Genomic DNA, 7463 nt, shown 5'->3' on the forward strand with positions numbered 1-7463 from the left:
CTAACCGAGGGAAGGGGGCTGAGGTAGGCACCTGCTATTCCCCTGGGGAGTGTGTGAGGGGCCCTGGGGAGCTCCAGCTCCTTCCATTTCTGGGGAATGGGGAGGGTGGTGGGGGGAGAGGGGGTTTGGAACTGGCCAAGTTCCCCTCCTGGCATGTTCAGGACATAGTCAGGTTTCAGCTGCAAGCACTGAGAGCTGCTTGTTATGGTTTATTCTTCTGAGCAGCTCCTTGCAGGCCCAGCAAATGACAAGCAGGTGTCCGCAGGGCCTAACCAGGAAGTGAAACTCCAAGACAGTCCAAGAGAAGCTCATGACAGAAAATAGAAATTTGATTAGTTCCTTTATTCTTGCAGCAAACATTTATTAGCAAGCACCTACATTGTACCAAGTTCAGGAGCAAGTTTTTTCCTTATCACAAACTACAGGCCAGCTTTTTTTGTGAAAACAAAAAGTTGAGCCTGGGAGATCAGCCTGAGGACAGAGAAATAGAAGCAATAGCAGAAGGAACTCTTCTCTGGCCTGGGAAAATCTCACAGGGGGCATTGTTATCCAAGTCTGAGGGACCAGTCAGAACTCAAGCAGTAAAAACAATATTAATAACAATCAAAACATTATCATTATTTATCAGATGCTGACAATATGTTAAGCGCCCTGCTAAGTACAAACATTATTTCATTTGAATAGCAGCCCTAGTATAACAGGCAGTGTAATTATTCTCAGTTTACAAGTGAGGAACTGAAGGTCTGGGAATGTGAAGTGATTTGCTTAAACCTGATACAGGGTTTGTTGAGTCCAGGCTTTCAACATAAGGCAAAGTTCAGCCAGGAGGATATAACTAGGCTTTGCTACATTGTTTAGATTTCATGGGGTACTAGGGAGCAAAAGGATGAGAAGGTGGATTTGCCTTATATAAAGTAGGAAGCTACAAACAGCGCAATCTGCATGGATACCGCGAGGTCACCAATGCTGCCACAGTGGTGGCTGAGAAGAAGCCTGCCAGAGAGCATGTTCCAACTTACCTCTGGCTGTCTTCCCTGAAGCCCTTCAGCCTCTTTATAAGATCTTTATAAGATGCTTTATAAGATCTTCTTCATGCTCTGCCTGCAGAAATTTTATAGCACGTAAGACACAAGAGGCACATAGAGCCTTAATGCATCTCCCTAGGCCACTTCCCCACTAATTGTGCAAGAGCTTGAGACACTTCAGAGGTGGTACTTAGTGTTCCCAGGCCTGGGAGAAGTTACTGTCAGGGGTATTATCTACTCAAACACCTTTGAGAAGGGAACAGAGTCAGCGCTCCTTTCCTCTCCCAAAGAATAACAATATTTTTGAGAATAAATTTTGGTCCTTTGAAAAAAAATTGTTTGCTCTTTCAGGTCATGTGATCGTGCTTGGTAACATTTGGTTGGGTTTGAAGAGGTGACGTCATTTCTAAAAAGATCAGCTCCATCAGTCACGTGGCCAATAGTCCGCTGTCTTTTTGTTTGCTGTGGTCAATGGCTTTGGGCTCACTATGTGTTTTTCTCATGGTGATAAAACTGGCCTAACTTTATAGTGTTGGTTCCATTTATTTCTACTGTGTTGTCATTGTCTTATCTCTCCAAAGTCTTCTTAAGAGAAGGTTAACTTATAAGTAGATCACTATACTACACAGTCTCTTGGATGAAAAAAAATGATATAATTATAGAAAGAGGCTATAAGCAGAATCTTAGACCCCCTAGCCAACTCACAGATTATGTTGGATATATCCTGGTCCCAGAAAGAACCTGGGAGACCTTTTATGTTCCACAACTTCAGAATAATCAGCAAGAAGGCCACACATGCAATTGGGCACAGAACGAGGACTGGAAACCAAGACTATTAGTTTCGATCCTATTTTACTGAATCAGTCTTTTCTAACCTAAATTCCAAAAGGTATGACTAGACACTTTGCACAAAAGACTGTCATGGTTAAGTTCAGCAAACATTGTGTAAGAGAAAAATCACATGGGCTTATGTGTGACATTGTAATTTTCCACTTGGGATAAAATAAACAGTTTTCCTAAACTGCATTTTAGCACCTTTTTTTGTGGTAGAAATCTGTGGAACATATTTTTGGAGACATCCCATAATACTTCCTCTCCTGACAAGGTCCAAGAGTTCTTAATGATGAATTCATGGTGACAGGGTATATACGGGTATGAATTTTGTTTAGGAAAAATAGGGAGAAATTCAGCTTATTTTTCTGGCCTATTGAGGTAGAGGTAATGGGATATAGATGTCACACCTGGCCAGGTAACCATTGTAGTAACCTAAAGTGCCATTTCAATCTCTGGTTTTTAGGATCACTGCTCTCCTAAAAGTCAATTTTGTTTTGTTTTCCTGTTCTGGTTACCTTGAAGATGTTCTGATTCTGCACCTGGCTTGGCATACAAAGGGATGTCAAGCCTCAGACCTAATCTGAACACAAGCCCAAATCATGTGCTATTTTCCACAAGTTCTGGATCCTTCTGGGGGTGGGGGGAGATGTGACTCTTTTTGATGTCTTATGAAAAAAGTTATGTACCTGCTATGACATCAACTGCATGTTCGTAATAAAACTTGTATAAAATTTTAGGATGTTCTTGTACTCTTTGAAGCTTAGCAATAAATCACTGGCTTAAGATTCATTGCCTTCAAAGGCAATGCACACACACACACACACACATACACACACACACACACACACACACACAGAGAAATGGTAGTAAGACTTTGCTGCCTCTTCAGCAGTTATTATTTTGTGGTGTGTTGCCTGCTAGATCCTGTTTCGATGACAGCTTTGTCAATCATGTTGAATGGCTGCCAGCCATAACTCTGTTGATGCTCAGTTGCAGAGCATGGGGTTTCCTGGAGCTATGGTTTCAAGGTGGCAGCTCTAGTTTTTATTTCTGGAAGTTGCCCATCTAGCTTTTGGGGAAAAAGGAAAACAGATGGTCAGGGAAGCAGAGGAACAAGGCACAGACAGTGATATGGAAGAAGGAAAGCATCTGCAGGTAGCCTGATCAGGTTCTACCACTCTTTCTGTAACTTTCCCAAAGTCACACTCTTTCCCCCAAGGGCCCTGAAATCTGGGCAGGTCAGCTCCCAGGCCCTTCCCCTGTTATTGATCTTCCATGGGGATGGTTTCATTTTTAGTATTAATATTTAATAACAAAAACCCAGTCTCCTTTCTTAACTTTTCCCATTCTCTTATTTGCCATTACTTGATTATTTTTATTTATGATTTTTTTTTTGTTGGTTGTGGGACTTGAACTCTGGGCTTGAACTTTGGGCAGGCTTGGGCACTGTCTGGGTGCTGTCTCTGCACTTTTCAGCTCAAGTCCAGTGCTGTACTGCTTGAGTCACAGTGCCACTTCTGGTTTTCTAGTAGTGTATTGGAGAAGAGTCTCACAGACTTTCCTGCCCAGGCTGGCTTTGAACGGCAATCCTCAGATCTCAGCATCCTGAGTAGCTAGGATTATAGGTGTGAGCCACCAGTGCCTAGTTATTTATGAATTTTTGCTCAAAATAAAGGTCTGATTGATTCTGTTAATTGACTTCTGTGTGTGTGTGTGTGTGTGTGTGTGTATGTGTGTATTTCCCATCTTGGCATTTTCTTCTTGAGCCCACCCTGTACCCTTCTCCAGTCCTCTCTCTGTTTCCTTGTAGATCTGGTTCTAATCACAACTCAGTATCATTCAATACTCCCAATTCCCAGTAGAAAAAGTCTTGTATATTTATCTCAGGTGTCCTAGGCTCCAGCCCTGTGTTTGGCTGGGTATTTGGGAGGCAAGTAGAAATGGTGCAGACACAGAGAGAAGCTGGGCATAATGACAGCTGTATGTGCACTCAGGGGTCTATGGAGAAGAGAGGGTTAATTCTGAGTTGTGTGAAGCCTAGCCAAGGACCCAGTGTTCCAGAAGAATGCAAATAAAGCCCCCAGAGATGCAATAGGAAGAGCACAGCCCAACATAATTAAACGCAGGGTGGAGCTTTTATATTAAACACTGGAAAGCATGAGGTTGAATGGATTGCAAAAGACTGAGAAGCTGGGGTGATCACAGGCTTAGGACTTAGGCCAGGTATGGAGATGTGGTAAAAACTTTATGGGCTTTTTGGAGGAAACTGTTTTGCTACAATTCCTCAACCCTAACTGAGCTTGCCTCTAAATCCTTAAGGTAGTAGGAGCAATTAAGTAAGGGATCAAACCCACAAAAACAAAATGCACCAAGAAAGTTTCTCAAAACCTGAATTGGAAAGGTAAAACATCAATCTTTCAATATTGCTTAGTAACTATTGTCTTAAAACATTGCACTTCTTTCTGCAACGCTTTTTCATTACTACATACTCTTTACTTCTGGAAAGAGATTCTGGGAAAATGCCCCCCAAACAGTTTCTTAACAACATATAAACCTTCTTCCTGCCTCCCCTTTTCTCCCTCATCTGTCCTTCTAGGGCCTTAAAACAGATTCACCGGACACTAAAAGGCTCTGAGAACTAGAAATCTGCTTAGATATTTGATTTTCATTCAAAAGACTAAAGGCTGAGTTGCAGAAAGCATCCAGCCCAGTCTGGGTGCCTGAAGGTCTGGAGTTCTTCTGTCTCTGTGATTTCCCCCAGGGCTGGTGTACCAAAACCCCATTTGTACTTTGGCTCTGATTCTAACCAGTTGTGTGGGTTTGGACAACTCATTAAACTTGTCTCGTCTGTTAATCTGTTAGTAAGATGAAGAGTTTAAACTAGAGAATCCCCAAATTTTCCTTCAGCAGAAAAGTCCCATGAATACTAGTGACCTGCTTAAACCTCTTTTCTCATTTCTCCAGGTTAAAAGCATGATGGAGTCTCAGCCACCAAAAAGGAAGTGGTGACAGTGTATGCAGAAGTACTAGGTGAACCTTAAAGCAACACAAATGTTAGCTATCATCATGGAGTTGTTTTTGCAGATCTTTTTTTCAGGGAATATTTGATGCCTTCTTCGATTTGTGGTAAAGAGCCATTCCTATCTTATGGAAATTCATAAAATTCAGGTCTTGGTTTGGCAAAAGGAGACAGAATGTGAGTAGAGGAAATTGTTGAAAATAACATCTCTGAAAGTTCTTTAGAAAGATGTATGTTAGACTTACCCTCACTTCCTAGGTCAATAGATTGTTCTGTCTCATTTAAGCGCTTACACTCTCATTCTTAGTTTGGGCTTTGCCCTAAGCATTGTAAAAAGCCTTGGAGAGTTCCAAGGGCAGTAATTGAAGTTTTAGGTGCTTTTGCTTCTCACCTGTTCATTTCCAAGCAGTTTACCTGCATTGTCATTAGCATTCCAAACCTAACACCAGGCATTACTCTTTCCTTAGAGAAGAAGAAGGTGATATTATCAAAGCTTTGGATGGAGAGAAAGCCATTTGGCAGTGCTTGAGATGATGGGAAAATAGTATGGGAAGATTTTCTACTAGTTTCTTTTGGGAGTAATTTTCTAAGATGTAGAGATTGTTTTAGAATTTTTTAGATGCTGTCTTAAAAATGGCAATCATATCTTGGGATATGGCTTTACCATTGGTGCCTTATAAATGGGCCGAATTAGCAAATAGAGGGAAGGGAGTCAGAAGACCATGGTAATTGAGGGGAAGAAAAAGGTCAAGAACCAGAATCAAGTGTGGAGAAAGAGATGGGTACGGAAGAAAAAGGAGCCAACCATCACTGCTCAGAGGAGAGGACAGTAGAGAGAAAAGAAAGGAGAGAGTTGCAGATAATGGAAAGGACAAAACAAGACAGTGGCTGGGAAGTTGTGATTTAAAAAAGCAAACATGACTCAGAGGCTAATTCAGATCACTCTGATGATCAGAATGATCATTCTGATCATTCCAGGAGGCCCAAACCCTATAGATGAGCTCATATCCAGTTGTATTTATTGCATAGATTAAAATAAACATGCAAGGCAAATTTTTAAGAACACACCAATAAATGGTAAATGAGACACAGGTCTTGTCCTCAGCAAGTTTATATTCTTGTTAAGAAGGAGAACCAGGATAGGAAACACAGATAAAAATAATGCCAACTAGAATGTAATCACGGACAACAATCAGAGGGGACAATAGGACAATACCAAGGGATGCTGAGACAGGAAGGCCGATCCTATCAAGTCACGAGGCACAATAAAGAATCCAGGAAGGTATTGTAGCCGGCTGGAGAGGCATCTGAAGAGCTGGCAGGGGGTGGGAGAGCATGTGGAGCAATGAATGGTTCAAATGAGTTCCAGTTAAACGGGAGTGTTTTTGGACTGGGGTATGCAGATACCTGGTCCCCAAACCTTTAAGAATGTCAGCTGACACTCCAAGGAGGTAATCAGAAGTTTTAAGAATGTCAGCTGACACTCCAGGGAGGTAATCAGAAGTTTGTAAAGAACTCTATCTCCGTCTTCCCCCCTCCCCCCTCCCCCCTCCCCTGTCATTCCTCAGATAATATCATTGCTTGGTTACTATGAGGTGAGACTGAGCAGAAAGGGGTAATAAACCAGGGAAAGTGGACGCAGTTCCGTTCCCGAGGGATCATTTAAGTAATGCCCATCAGACACAGAAAGTGGCTGAGATCTCTTGGGGAGAACACAGACTGCATAAGGTTCTGGTCATTACCTTGGGAGACAAGAGATCTAGAAAGAACCAGGCAAAGATGAGCTAAACAAAGCAGCCAGAAGGAGAAGTTATATACATAGCCACAGAAGGCTGCTTCAATACAAAAACTGGAGACACAGTTGCGATCCCCAACCTTAGAGGCTGGAAGGTGCGAAGTTGAACCCCAGACCCTGAGCTGGTTAGCCAAAGGGACTTGAGCGTTTTTTGAGTCTCTGCATGGAACCATTTTTAATCCCCAAGGCTGTGGGCATTCATTGGGTGAACGTCTTAGCGGGTCTGCACCAGGGTAAGAGCCACGGCGTGAGCACCCGCTGGCGGGAGACTTAGAGGTTGGGCTTTTCTCTTGAATTGTGTCCAGAAGTAGAAGTAGGGATCCCCAGGAAGCCCAAAGCCTTGCCTTTAGCCGATTCTGGTCAATGTCAAGTGATGGAAATGGTCGGGTTGGGTAAAGGCCACCCTAATCCCAGCCCTCCCCCGTCCCTCCACCCCCCAAACCTTTCTGCACACGTCTACATCCTGCAGCTCCTCCCAATACCCGCCCCCCCCTCAACCCAACCCAGACTTCCCGCTAGGCTTCAATCAGCCACCGGCGAGAGCCTTTGCGCACGCGCGTCCCGCCCCGCCCCGACTTTCCACGTTTCACTTCCCTCCCTTTTCCACCTCCGCCGCAGCTCCGCCGCTACGATTGGCCAGCCGACCTCTTCGCCTCGGCCAATAAACGCCGCCCTGTCGCCCCCGTGTTACTGGGTAGAACAAAACAAAAACAAACAGAGCGAGAGGGGCCAGAGGCGCTGCGGGGCGACGGCCGAGGCTGAGGCGCGGGGGTCGGGGCCGGCGGACCCG

The 7463-nt window shown here is 43.8% G+C and overlaps 1 protein-coding gene across 2 annotated transcripts in view; it reads left to right on the forward strand.

Moving 5' to 3' along the window:
- Positions 1 to 7372: 7372 nt before the first annotated feature.
- Positions 7373 to 7463, forward strand: part of Pdcd4 (programmed cell death 4 (neoplastic transformation inhibitor)) — a 30691-nt gene continuing 30600 nt past the window's right edge. For both annotated transcript variants that reach the window (XM_013017719.1, XM_013017720.1), the window contains exon 1: positions 7373 to 7436. The gene's annotated coding sequence lies outside the window, so the exon portion shown is untranslated. The remainder of the gene's footprint in view (positions 7437 to 7463) is intronic.

This window comes from Dipodomys ordii, unplaced genomic scaffold (genome assembly GCF_000151885.1).
Source record: "Dipodomys ordii isolate 6190 unplaced genomic scaffold, Dord_2.0 Scaffold36, whole genome shotgun sequence".
NCBI classification, from domain to species: Eukaryota; Metazoa; Chordata; class Mammalia; order Rodentia; family Heteromyidae; genus Dipodomys; species Dipodomys ordii.